Source organism: Priapulus caudatus, unplaced genomic scaffold, assembly GCF_000485595.1.
Source record: "Priapulus caudatus unplaced genomic scaffold, Priapulus_caudatus-5.0.1 Scaffold107, whole genome shotgun sequence".
Lineage (NCBI taxonomy): Eukaryota > Metazoa > Priapulida > Priapulimorpha > Priapulimorphida > Priapulidae > Priapulus > Priapulus caudatus.
In genome coordinates this window covers 178825-191855 of record NW_014577168.1, presented here as the reverse complement: position 1 = coordinate 191855, position 13031 = coordinate 178825, and the positions used below count along the sequence as shown (strand labels likewise).

Genomic DNA, 13031 nt, shown 5'->3' with positions numbered 1-13031 from the left:
GCAGCGCCACACAACACACACACACACATAACACAAGGCACATAGCAACACACAGCGAGTAATACAGCGTATATACATCGTGATGATGACGAAGACACTGCATATTATCTATATACCACGGCGGGCACAAGAAAAAGAACCCAACAAATATATAGCAAAGATATATAAGGCAGGATATATTATCATGGATAGGCATACGTGACTATATGAGACCGGCAGGATGCTGTGAAATGACGAATGTTGACAAATGACTGCTGAGCCAATTGCTCTCAATGTGTGAGAAGATGACATGTGACCTTAATGTAAAAATGACATATCAGGCGCGCTGGAGCGAGGGTGGCCATGTTTCACAACGATAGTCCACAGACCGCAGATGCTAATCGCGATGGATCCGAGAAATTGTAGTCCGTTCTGTTTCACCAGGCGGGAAATATCTCGCTATGCGCGGGAGATTTCTTTATCAAGACTGCGCATGCTCGCTCACTGCGCGGAAGATTGGGCTCAGCACTGCGCGTGGGCGGCAATGGGCCTCACCCGTAATGGGCTCACGTCGGGCACGTATGAGATCAATGGGCGTATGGGTAGGAGATTGAGAGAAAACATACCGGAATTTATTGCCGCGACACGACGTTTCACGACACAAAATAATCGGCGCTAATTCCCCATAATCCCGCCGTCAAAGTGCGATTTTTGGAGCGCCACGGAATCCTGATCTGCGAATTATTAGTGAGCATTATGCGTTTCACACTTGTAATAATCTCGGTACTCTTCCGATCGCGATGGTCAATAACCGGGATTTTTGCATCCGCTTATTCGCGCCAGTGTGAACGCGCCTGATGTGTCGTGGTGATTTTTCATTCTCAACTATCGCCCCATTCATGTTTAGTTTAACCCGATCTTACGGAAGCTTCGTAAATTCTAATTAGTCCGTCGAACAACGACCTTACTTTGACATTGGAATTCTCACCATGTAATAGTCATGTGTATTCAGCCACTGCGGTTTTACACAAAACGGTTTTACGAGAACTTTTTAACAGCACGCGCTGGAAGTATGTTAACGCAAGATGAACTCGAGTTGTGTAATTACAATATTTCACGTTCTGCGTTATACGCAGTGAGGTATATAATATGGTTACAGAGGTTCTTTAGTCCTTAGTAAGGTCCCTATATACAGAGAATTGCGCCAACTCAGGATTTGACTCCATGTTGTTTCCAAATGGATCCAACCGGCTGCGCGCTTAAGTACAGCGCCTATGTAATGGGATTACGCGCTTAACAATGGTTCCGTAAGTAATTTAATTAGACTAATCGTGGCTTGCCATAAAACTCAAAATTTTAACAGAGGATTATAGGCTTAAGACATGTGTCTAATGTTTGTAATCTAAAGATTTTCTAGAACAGGTTAACTCAAAATCGTTTCAGCGAGCCATATTGATAGTACTTCATTGTACAGACTTTTTTTCTACCGGCCCATAGCCGTGCCCGTATATTAACCTGTGCGATTACCGCGTGTAGATCTTTGCTCAATTAATTTAAACCACTTCCGCGCTTCAAATAAATCAAGAATCACAGAGATCAAATAGATACACATGTGTTTAATATGTATCTAAGATTTCTAGAAAAGTAACTCAAAATCGCGTTCCGCAGCCATATGAAGCTTAATTGTAGCACCTTTCTTTAGTGTAAACAACAAGCAGCTAGTCATTTGTGGAAAAGAATAATGAAACAACTGTAATTCACAAGGATAAATGCGTTTCCAACTCTCCCTCCCGTCGCTCGCAGCTGTAACATGTGTGTTTGGCAGTTCTAGAAATCTAGGATCACCATAGACACAATGTCTTTAAGCTATAATCTCTGTAAATTTTGAGTCTATTGAAGCAACGATTAGTCCCCTAATTAATTAATTACGGAGCCAATTGTACAGCGTAATCCCATACAGCGCTGTACTTAAGCGGCAGCCGGTGGTGGATGAAATTTGGAAACAACAACTGCGTCGCAGCCGATCACGTGACCTGGATTTTTTCCCGACTCGTCATGCGCAAACCTCTCTGTATAGACAGACGACTAGTCCCTTAGGGGTCCTTTTTTGCCGCGGCTGACGCTTTTGCTAAAGTGTCCCGATAATCAAGATGGAAAGTTTCTTTCGGCGAAGTAGATGAACCATATGCTAACACATTTGGAGCCATTTTTCGTTTTTCAACCGGTCCATAAAATTTCACTTGTGCGGTCAAAATTTATTATTCATCGTAGGTTTTTGCTGGCAAATTTGCTACGGCTTAATTGAAATTCCCCTAAAGCCGGGGAAAACGGCCTTTTAATGAAAGCGTATGGTCCGAGCTTTTACGTTTATGAACATTGCGCGGACTGGGCTCTAAAATACCGCTTACAACGGTACGGGTCGGTCGTAAAATTAGACATTCTATTTGCTTGGAAGGTTGGAAACTCGACGTCCTCGTTATACTAAGGCACAAAGTTTGCCCGGACCGCAGAAAAGCTTGCCGAGGTTTTTTACGTTAGGCATTGGCCTGCCGTACATGTATGTATGCGCCTTGTTGCGTGCGTGTGCGCGTACGATGCAATGTGTGCGTCCGCCGCAGGGGTGCTGTGCGCCGGCCGAGCGATGTGTGCGTGATACGTTACTAATAAACACACGAGAGGAAGATATCACATATCCAGGAAATCAACTGGAAAACAAAGAGTAAAAATACATATGACATTCATTTTCATTAGGAAAAACCGGACAGGCCCTGAAGCATAGCCGTAAACTCCGAACGACTGGTTTGCGTATCTGACAGCGATTTGCTGTAAGCGTGGCGTTTAATTTCGTTATAGGCCTTAACAAGGAGCAAAGGTAATAGGCAAAAACGGAAATACAAGATCACGAGAGATCACGGTTTAAGCTAATCGAGCGCAGCCCATGACACGGCACAGCGTTTGTTGCTGACGCGCGTACGCTGCCCCGACAATAGGAGCCGCGGAGAAGTCAGCGGATGGAGAATGGAGATCATCGACGATGGCGACAGCGCTGTAGAAGCCTTGCGGTGGCACAATCGCTGGGCCGGGACTCGTCCGTATTCCTGCTTTGCTGATCCACAATCTGGCTGGAAGGTGGACAGGGAAGCAAGGATGGAGCCACCGAATCCATACGAAGTAGTTGTTCCTCTCTTGGTGGGGGCAAATGAATCTTGATCTTCCAATGGTCTTGGGTCAAGGGCAGTGAATCTCCCTCTGCATTCTGTCGGCAATACTGGGTACATGGTGGTCCACCGGACAGGACCGGTGTGGCGTATCAGATCCTTACGGATATCAATGGTCGCACTTTCATGATGGAGTTGTAGGCCAGCCTCCGTGGATACCAGTGGATTGTCCATTCCTGTGGGCAAACAATGAAAATTGGGTTAGAATAATACACCAGTAACATTATACTAATTCGCACTTCACTAATTCCTCCCAGTACGTAAATTAAATTCATGCATCAATTGCTTTCAAACCAATTTTTTTTAAGACGGCTTTTGTCATATTCGAAATTAACTACAATAATTGATATAAGCCAAGCGAGTAATAACACGGCAACATTTGTAACTATCGTAATGCCACCTAACCACAAGAAACGATGCTTGGAAAGAGGCCTCTGGCAAACGGAAATTCCTCCTTCCGTTGCCGATGGTTGATGACACTGTCCGTCGGGAGCTCGTAGCTCTTCTCCAGGAGGAAGAGGCACAAGCGGTGGCCCATCATCCTCGCTCGAAGTCCCAGGGCGAACGTGCAAACAGCTTCCTTCCTTCACGTCACGCCACGATTTTCTTCTCTTCGGCTCAAGGTGGCAACGAATTAACATTAGGTTAGTTAATTGCATTATATAATAGTTTGTGGAAGCGGCGGTATTACTGTTGTATTAGCACTTATGGGCAAATTATATATATTTTCTCAACTACAAACTAACGGCAGAACCTACCCGGTGGGTGACGAAGAGCTGTAAACCACGCTTCGTCCAGGATCTTGATCAGGGTAAGTCGGTCAGATCGCAGGCCGCGAAGTCCAAAAGGATGATTGGCATGGGGGGCCAGAGCCGTAACCCTCGTAGATGGGGCGACGGTGTGGGCTTTGACACCTCACCAGAGTCCCAGGCACGAGATACGGTTGGTAAAACGAGCCGGAGCGTACAGAGACAGGACAGCCTGGATGGCGACGTACATGGCTGGGTGTTGAAAGGTCTCAAACATGATCTGCCAAAGAATAAACAACATTGGCGTTAATAGAAAATATTCAATATATTATATATAACATAAAATATTAAAATTAGAGTAAAATTATGTGTAAATACCACAATAGTTATAGTAATGTTTAAAAACTGTTAATCGCATCACCAGTATTTACCCAGCTTCACAAACTAAAATAATTTCTTTGCAATGCTACTGATGAAAAACATAGTTTTTATATAGTGTGTAGTGTTAGAAATAGGCCTAATCTGGTACCTTTCCAATTTACGAACTGAGTCATCTTTTTTTCCCTGTTACGCGCTTGGGGTTTCAGTGGGGCCTACAGTCACAGGACTGGGTGCTCCTCTGGGGCAACACGCAAGTCGTTGTAGAAGGTGTGGTGCCAGATCTTTCTCCATATGATCCGCAGTTGGTGACGATTCCGTGCTCGATGGGTACTTTCAAAGAAGAGAGGATACCGTCTGCTTGCTCTGAGCCTCAATCCATCCTACATAGCTGTCCTTGTCCTTGTCGTCCGCATACCAACCATGGGCCGAAAAAAAAACACCAGCCTGCGGGAAGACACGCACATAATGATTAAAGAGATGAATATCATTAAATGACTAGAATGAAATGCTGTAGTAAGAGATAGAACAGCGTGCAGTATTATTCCTTAAATAGTGAGTCACCTGTCTTAAGCAGACAATTGACGTCAGCTTCAATCTTGCTAAAACCAGAAGAGAACATTGCGCTTTGCAATGTCTGGCCCAATAATTGTTTTTAATAATTATTTTAATTATATTTCAATATATTTTATTATCGTATAATAATTTAATTATGTGATGCAAAAGCCTGCGCACCTGGTGACGTGGTCTTCCGACGATGGAGGGGAAGACGGCACGTGGGGCGTCGTCACCGGCGAAACCGGCCTTGCACATTCCGGAGCCATTGTCCACGACAAGAGCTGCTACATCATCGTCGTCGCACATATTTACTGGTCGGTCGGGCAACTGAAACAAAGCGTGAGGATTATAAATAGAGCGTAATGTAACGCGACACGCGAGATGTTACTCGTGCGGGCAGCTTAGACCGACCGCCTGCGTGTAAGCGACACTTTCTCGAAGGCCAGCGCTATACGGTTTACATATGCCAGCGCAGCGGCTGCTGTGCGAAGATGCTTCTAAACATGAACTACTTTACTGCTGCTGACGACTGTTGGTGTAGCGGCCAACTTCGAGTTTCGCTACGAGTGAACACCCTTGCCCCACATTTCAGTTCGAAAGCAGCTAGCCTACGCCAAAATATTATAATTAATCTTCATAGAATATCTATATTTAATTCTATTCTATATTGAATTATTTTGAATTGAAAATCTGTGAAGATATCACTTGATGCCATCTAAGTTAAATTCATCCCTATTATTCGACAATCGTTTAACCGATGGTTTCTAACGTCATCTCCACTATCAAACAAACAAACACTTACACACGCAAGCTATCCCGCATAGATGCATGCACATACACACACACACACGTACTTACCAGAAGTTACAACTGAGATGGGAGTACGTGAAGTTTCTCACTGAACTGAGGCAGCTTCGTCGTCGTGTGGTATATATAGTGGCTAGTGGGGCATGCGCCGGCAGGAGCGGGCCACGAGCACCATATAGGGTGCTGAGGAAAGGCTGCAAGCACGAGCAGCGACTGTCGATAGTAAATAGAACATCGCTGGTTGGTTTGGCCGTCCGGAGAGAGGGCTGTAAGATCCACTGACATTTTAGATCATACAGTAAAACTATACGTATATAGATGCTAAAGTATTTCTAGATCGAGGCCAATGTCCGCTCGCGTCTTTTATATGAAGGTGTTAATTCGTATAGTATTATAACGTGGTCGCCTTGTGTTACCCGAACTGAAAACTAGATTAGTATAAGTGTAAAGTGTTTTGATATGACCTGATTATAGTTGTCTCAAGTGAAATTATGCGGTAATCTGTGATACTGTATGACCGCTGACATATGAATTCTCAATAGAGATATATATACAGATATATATATATATTAATATTAATAGCAAATTTAAATGGTAGTACTTCCGTTATACGTAACAGTATTAAACTTAATTATTTCGTAAATGTAATCGCGTATTTTAGGTTACGGCTTGGATTACTAGTAAGACTGGCTTGTGTCCCATGAAAGTTTCCGGTATATCTGTATTTTCGTTTGTTTTGAAACGGCCCAGCGTTTTTCCAAAGTCGATAAAAATTGGGATGTGTTGTTCGCTGTGCCCATACAAAGGTAAGAAATAGTTTTAAGCTTTGAAGTCGTAAGAGCAAATTAAGCCGGTTTTCTAAATGTTAGATAGGCCGAATGAAACAATCTTGCGAATTACGCCATCGATTCGATGGCCATTGTTGTGTGTAATATAAATATGATGTAATTTTTATAGCATGAATACCCCTCGAATCTCTTAACGTATTTTCCAGCTCTAATCTTAGGGGTGGTGCTATAGCTTTTACATTGGCTTGCTATTGCTTCAGCTAAAGCCGGCATAGCTATTTTCCCTTTAGATCGTTTAAAGAAATTGTTAAGAAATTTGTTTGTCTGATACGGAATATGCAAATCCTTATTTTAAGTTTAAAATGCAATAAAACGATATGCTATGTTCATAAACTATTTATGCCAAAAGATATCTGCTATTAAACACAATGAAGATGTTCAGTTCAAATCACAACACGAACTAATTTTTGAATCCTTCCTGTTTGCCATCTTAATTTAATTGAATCTGTGCATATCCCCGGCGGGTCACTTCGTAATTGTGTCAATATCGCGCGTTATTAACATATCACGGGGTTTGCTGGAGTTATGAGTGCGTGTAAATAGGCAAGTGTGTTTGCAAGTGCTCTGCGTTTTCAATTCTCCCGACTCGCAATGGTTGCTATCTCTGCGATAGAATACGAAGCTGTTTAAACACAATTTCGGGGCATGGCCCGCTCTCTCGTATTCGCTGTTTACTAGTCGTAATTCGAGACAGCAGAACGTTGATATCATGCGTTGTTACGCGGATCATTTTCGTACAGTCCAATATCGATGTCTCAACTAGATAAATTTCTTACCCTACGTTGGTTAATGTATCTTGCGGGATTTTGTGTTACCATTTAGCAATCAATTGTCTGAGTCCGAACCTGACCGCTTATTTAAACCGATCTCGACGAAGCAACCACGCATACCAACGTCGTCGCCTGCTTATAGGAAATTTTTTTAGCAGGCCATTGAGTTTTTTTTGCCTGCTCTATATGCTACTAGAGCTTTAATGTTGATAGCGCCCTGCCAAGCGTTTTTATAATTCTTCCGAACAGCGTAGTTTTGTTTACGGGAAGCTACATCTGTAGCTGATGGGGTTCTTTCTTGGCGTATCACAAAAAATACACAATTTTACTATAGTTACAAAGCCTACGAATATATCTGTTAGTGGATTCTAATTAAAAAGAAACGGTAGGGAGTTCATAATATAAGATTTTGACAGTTTTGCGTCCATGTTGTACGAGAAATCGGCTTAGTTGCGAAAAGCCCTTGTTCGGCAAATTATTTGAATCCAAAAGCATATGGCACTGTTGTGGTTCAGGGACGGGCAAAGACTGCTCACTTAATACTAGTAAAATTTGAGTGCAACTTTTACCAGACAGCTAAACCGACAATTTTTTCTTTTTCAATTTAATCCGAGCAATTATAAGGGAATTGAATCGATATCCACTGTCAAAGGAAAGTACTTACGATATAATGAACTATGCTACTCATTCACTTTTGTTCCTAAATGCATTGAAAGGGCGTAGCCCATTGTAAGCTTCCCTTTAATGTTGGGTTGTAATCAGTATTGATTACTTTTAATTTATTTTAATTAATTGGATATTAAGTTCTGATTTTAGAATAAATTTTTTGCATGCCGCCGCAGGATGGGTTTCCTTTTAATATATTTTTCACTGCAAACACCTTGAATGGAAACTTATAAGATTATCAACGTTTTCCTATTCGTATTGTCCTATTTCGTCGAGAAAGGAATTAGACAGTAAAACAAATAATTAAATGAACGAGTTTTTTCGGCAAAATATATACACGAGTAAATCTTTGAGAGAACTCTGCGTAGAAAACATTATGTCTTCTGCATGGTGTACCCTTGCGAGTAGGCGCGACCTAATCTTTCTTACAAGAGCGATAGCAATAGACTTTTAATCCCATAAAATCTATCACACGGGCTACCCCCGCTCGCGTTTAAATACGTTTTTTGAAATCAAAATATCTAGTTTATTTATGTTTGTTATTGCGCAGCGCGAACTCCCATTTTTAGCCTGTGGAACAATATATGGGGGGGGGGCCATATGCCCAGTAATTCTGTTTAAATGACTAGTTTCGAGAATATATACGTGCGCCAATGTATCTGAGAGAAGCTACCAGCAACATAGATGTCCGGGTATCTTGCAAGGCTAGGTCGTCGTATCCATCTTTTACGAAGAGTCATTGCAAAAGACGTTTATTTCATATATTCTACACAGCGTTACCCCCCTTCCAGTTTAAATATGCGTTTTGTGAAATCAAAATATTAATTATTATTTGGTTACAGGCGCATGCCGCTAACCCGCCATATTAGCTGTGCGAACATAGATAACAAATTCTATATATAATTTTGTTATGTGGCAGGCGCCATATCATGGGTTTGTATATGCCTAGTAATCATGTTAAAAATGGACTGAGTTTTGACAGTGAATATATCAAGTTACCTGTATCTGTGAGAATGCCTTGCCTAGAAACAGTATGTCTCGGGGTAAACCCTGCAACCTAGGGCGTGTCCCCTACCATTTTGCAGAGCCATGAGCCAATGGACTTTTATCCATTAAATCTACACACGGATACCCCCGCTCCAGTTTAAATACGTTTTTGAATCAAAAAATATGAGTTATTTAGTTTTTCACTGCGCAAATGCGCGAACTCTGCATTTCAGCAATGGATACATACATAAATAAATTCTATAATATTTGCTAATGTGCAGGCGGCCAGTATCCTGGGTTTGCATATGCGCAGTATCTTGTTAAAACGACGAGTTTATCGGTGAAAATATATACGCGTGCATGTATCTGAGAGAATGCTGTCAGAAACACAATGTCCTGTGTACCCTGCAAGCTAGGGCGTCGTACCATCTTTTACAAGAGCCATAGCAAAAGACTTTTATTCCATAAATCTACACACGGGTACCCCCGCTTCAGTTTAAATACGTTTTTAAATCAAAATATCAGTTATTTAGTTTGTTACTGCGCATGCGCGAACCCGCATTTTAGCCTGGGGAACATCGATAAAATTTCTTAATATTTGCTAATGTGGCAGGCGGCCATATCCTGGGTTGCATATGCCCAGTATCTGTTAAAATGACTCGTTTTTCGATGAATATATACGCGTGCATGTATCTGAGAGAATGCTGCCAGAAACATTATGTCAAGTGTACCCTGCAAGCTAGGGCGTTGTACCATCTTTTACAAGAGCCATATAGCAATAGACTTTTATCGCATAAATCTACAAACGGCTACCCCGCTCCAGTTTAAATACGTTTTTGAATCAAAATATCAGTTATTTAGTTTGTTACTGCGCATGCGCGAACCCACATTTTAGCCTGGGGAACAGATAAAATTCTAGAATATTTGCTAATGTGGCAGGCGGCGATATCATGGGTTGCATATGTATGCACATACGTATGTGCCATAAGAATGGCGATTAAAGTTCTAAGTTCTAATTAAATTAAGTCATTATTATGGTTGACCGCTAGAAGGATTCAATGACATATTCGCAAGATGAGCTGCTTAGCCAACGCTCCGACAAAATACATTGATATCTTTGTATTTTCGTATACGGCTACAGGGTTTCGTCGATGCGCTACTGGTGTGTAATCAAGCACGTGTGTTTTTTGCTTTCTTGTTTATTATACATAATTATAAATGTTAAATAAATATATATAAATAAATATGTATATATATATCTATATATATATAAGTAGATTAAAATTTTGTGGAACTACTAGCATTCGTTAGAACTCATTAAGTATTATCCTGCAGTTGTTCGCAATCATTTTACGTATTCTAAGTAGACGCACGTATAAGGGACTTCGCGATGTAATACGAAAGACTGTAATTATGACAGAGTATACTGGATGTTTGTTTACGCTGTAGTTTGTATTAAGCTGATGCAAGGAAGCGAAATATCGTGGACGAATTGGTCCCGATAAATTGTATATGGAAGTTGTTTGGGTAAGGTATATGTCTGACACTGGCTCTGTGAATGGGTGGAGGTAGAGGGAAATGGATTGACAGTTAAAGGGTAAGATAGTAGATCAAGCTAGTCGCTACAAACATAAAATAAGTGATAAACAAGCAATGTAGAAAACGTAGCATATATTGATATTTGAACAAAGGCATGGATTCAACATGTGATACAATTTGATTTTTCTTTCTCATAAAGGCAGTGATCAAATATGAAGTAAACAAAAACGTTTCAAGTACAAAACAAAATACAGTTGAGTGTTGCGGCCTCGTGAAAGACCAAAGGCTATCGTTTCCTAATGTCCGAATGACATTGCACTGTCCCGAATGTGTACAGGTGGGTTGCGGCTAATGTCGAGCTACCGGCAACCATTCAATCTACGCGGTATCTTCCTGTACGTTATAGCAATGTCACGGTAGAAGCGGGCAGGCGCAGCCAGAACGCGTCGTTTGTGCTGACGCGTGGTACAGCCCTGCGTGGTAGATCTCAAAAAGCAGCGATGGTGATGAAGATCATGACGATGGCGACAGCGCTTAGAAGCACTTGCGGTGCACAATCGCTGGGCCGGACTCGTCGTACTCCTGCTTGCTGATCCACATCTGCTGGAAGGTGGACAGGGAAGCCAGGATGGAGCCACCGATCCATACGGAGTACTTCCTCTCTGGTGGGGCAATGATCTTGATCTTCATGGTGCTTGGGGCAAGGGCTGTGATCTCCTTCTGCATTCTGTCGGCAATACCTGGGTACATGGTGGTGCCACCGGACAGGACGGTGTTGGCGTACAGATCCTTACGGATATCAATGTCGCACTTCATGATGGAGTTGTAGGCAGCCTCGTGGATACCATGGGATTCCATTCCTGTGGGCAGAGACGCGAAGGTTAGAAATAATAACAGTAGCATATACTATTCGGCTACTTCACCTATTCCTCCCCAGTACGTAAATGAATTCATGCATCAATTCTTCGACCCATTGTTTTAACGGCTTTTTTCATATTGATAACTCCGTTAACTACGATGATTGGTATTGGCCAAACGATAATACACCAACATTGTTATACTATCGTAATGCTACCTACCCAAGAAGGATGGCTGGAAGAGGGCCTCTGGGCAACGGAACCTCTCGTTGCCGATGGTGATGACCCTGTCCGTCGGGAAGCCCGTAGCTCTTCTCCCAGGCAGGAGGAAGGCACAGCGTGTGCCATTTCTTCCTGGCTCGAGTCCCAAGCTGGCGATCGTACACAGCTTCTCCTTCACGTCACGCACGATTTCTCTCTCGGCTGCATAGGGCCAAAACGAATACGATTAGTTACTTAATTCCATATAATATAATAAGTTGTAGCGGCGTATTCTGTTGTATTACACTTATGGGCAATTTATAGTATTATTCTTAACTACAATACTAACGCGAGATCCTACCGGTGGTGACGAAGCTGTAAGCCACGCTCGGTTAGGATCTTGATCAGGTAGTCGCTCAGATCGCGGCCAGCCAAGTCCAAACGGATAATGGCATGGGCAGAGCGTAACCCTCGTAGATGGGACGGTGTGGCTGACACCATCACCCGAGTCCAGCAAACCGATACCCGCGTCGGTGACGGTCCGGAAGCCGTACAAGCAGACAGGACAAGCCTGGATGGCGACGTACATGGCTGGGGTGTTGAAGGTCTCAAACATGATCTGCAGAAAATAAACAACATTGTCGTTAATAAACATCAAATATATATATATAAATATAAATAAATATATATATAATATATAAAATATAAATATATATAGAGTATAGAAATCATAAATATAAATGCCTACAAAATTTATAAGTTACATCCTAATATGATTCCATCAGCCATTATTACAGCTTCCATACTTAATAGCTCCTATAGTGCCTACTATAAAAAACATTGTTAATATCTGGTACCTAATGTTACGAACCTGAGTCATCTTTTCCCTGTTAGCTTGAGGTTCAGTGGGGCCAGTCAACAGGACTGGCGTGTTTCCTCTGGGGCAACACGCAGCCTGTCGTTGTAAGAAGGTGTTGGTGCCAGATCGTTCTCATATCAATCCAAGTTGGCTGACGATTCCGTGCCCTCGATGCGGGTTACTTCAGAGAGAGGATACCTCTCGTTGGTCTCTGCAGCCTCATCTCTAACATATAGCTGTCCTTCTGTCCCATAACCAACCATGACACCCTGCGGAATGTACAAAACATGGTAATTACCTGACATAAATGAGTTTTAAATAGTAGTTGAAGATATTAGACTCGCCACAGCAATAGGCCATCTTACGCGAAGACATGAGAAATTCTCAATTATTATCCAAGTTGATTTTTAAAATTTATCACTTGTAAACTAGAAAAACTACGATATTATAAAATCGTGCGCACTCGGTGAATTACGGGAATTCAATCATGAATAAATAAAAGCCTGCATACCTGGTGACGTGGTCTTCCGACGATGAGGGGAGACGCGCAACGTGGCGCTCGTCACCTGGCGAAACCGCGCCTTGCCATTCCGGAGCATCTGTCCACCACAGATG

At 42.3% G+C, this 13031-nt stretch overlaps 1 long non-coding RNA gene and 2 pseudogenes across 1 annotated transcript in view; all 3 read right to left on the bottom strand.

Annotated features, from left to right (window-relative positions):
* Positions 1–5848, bottom strand: part of LOC106805251 — a 10624-nt pseudogene extending 4776 nt beyond the window's left edge.
* A 4766-nt stretch (positions 5849–10614) lies between these two features.
* The window catches only part of LOC106805264, a 10713-nt pseudogene continuing 8296 nt past the window's right edge, over positions 10615–13031 (bottom strand).
* The window catches only part of LOC106805265, a 1816-nt gene continuing 1433 nt past the window's right edge, over positions 12649–13031 (bottom strand). Inside the window, exon 3 of the long non-coding RNA XR_001393410.1 lies at positions 12649–12685. This is a non-coding gene — a long non-coding RNA (uncharacterized LOC106805265). The remainder of the gene's footprint in view (positions 12686–13031) is intronic.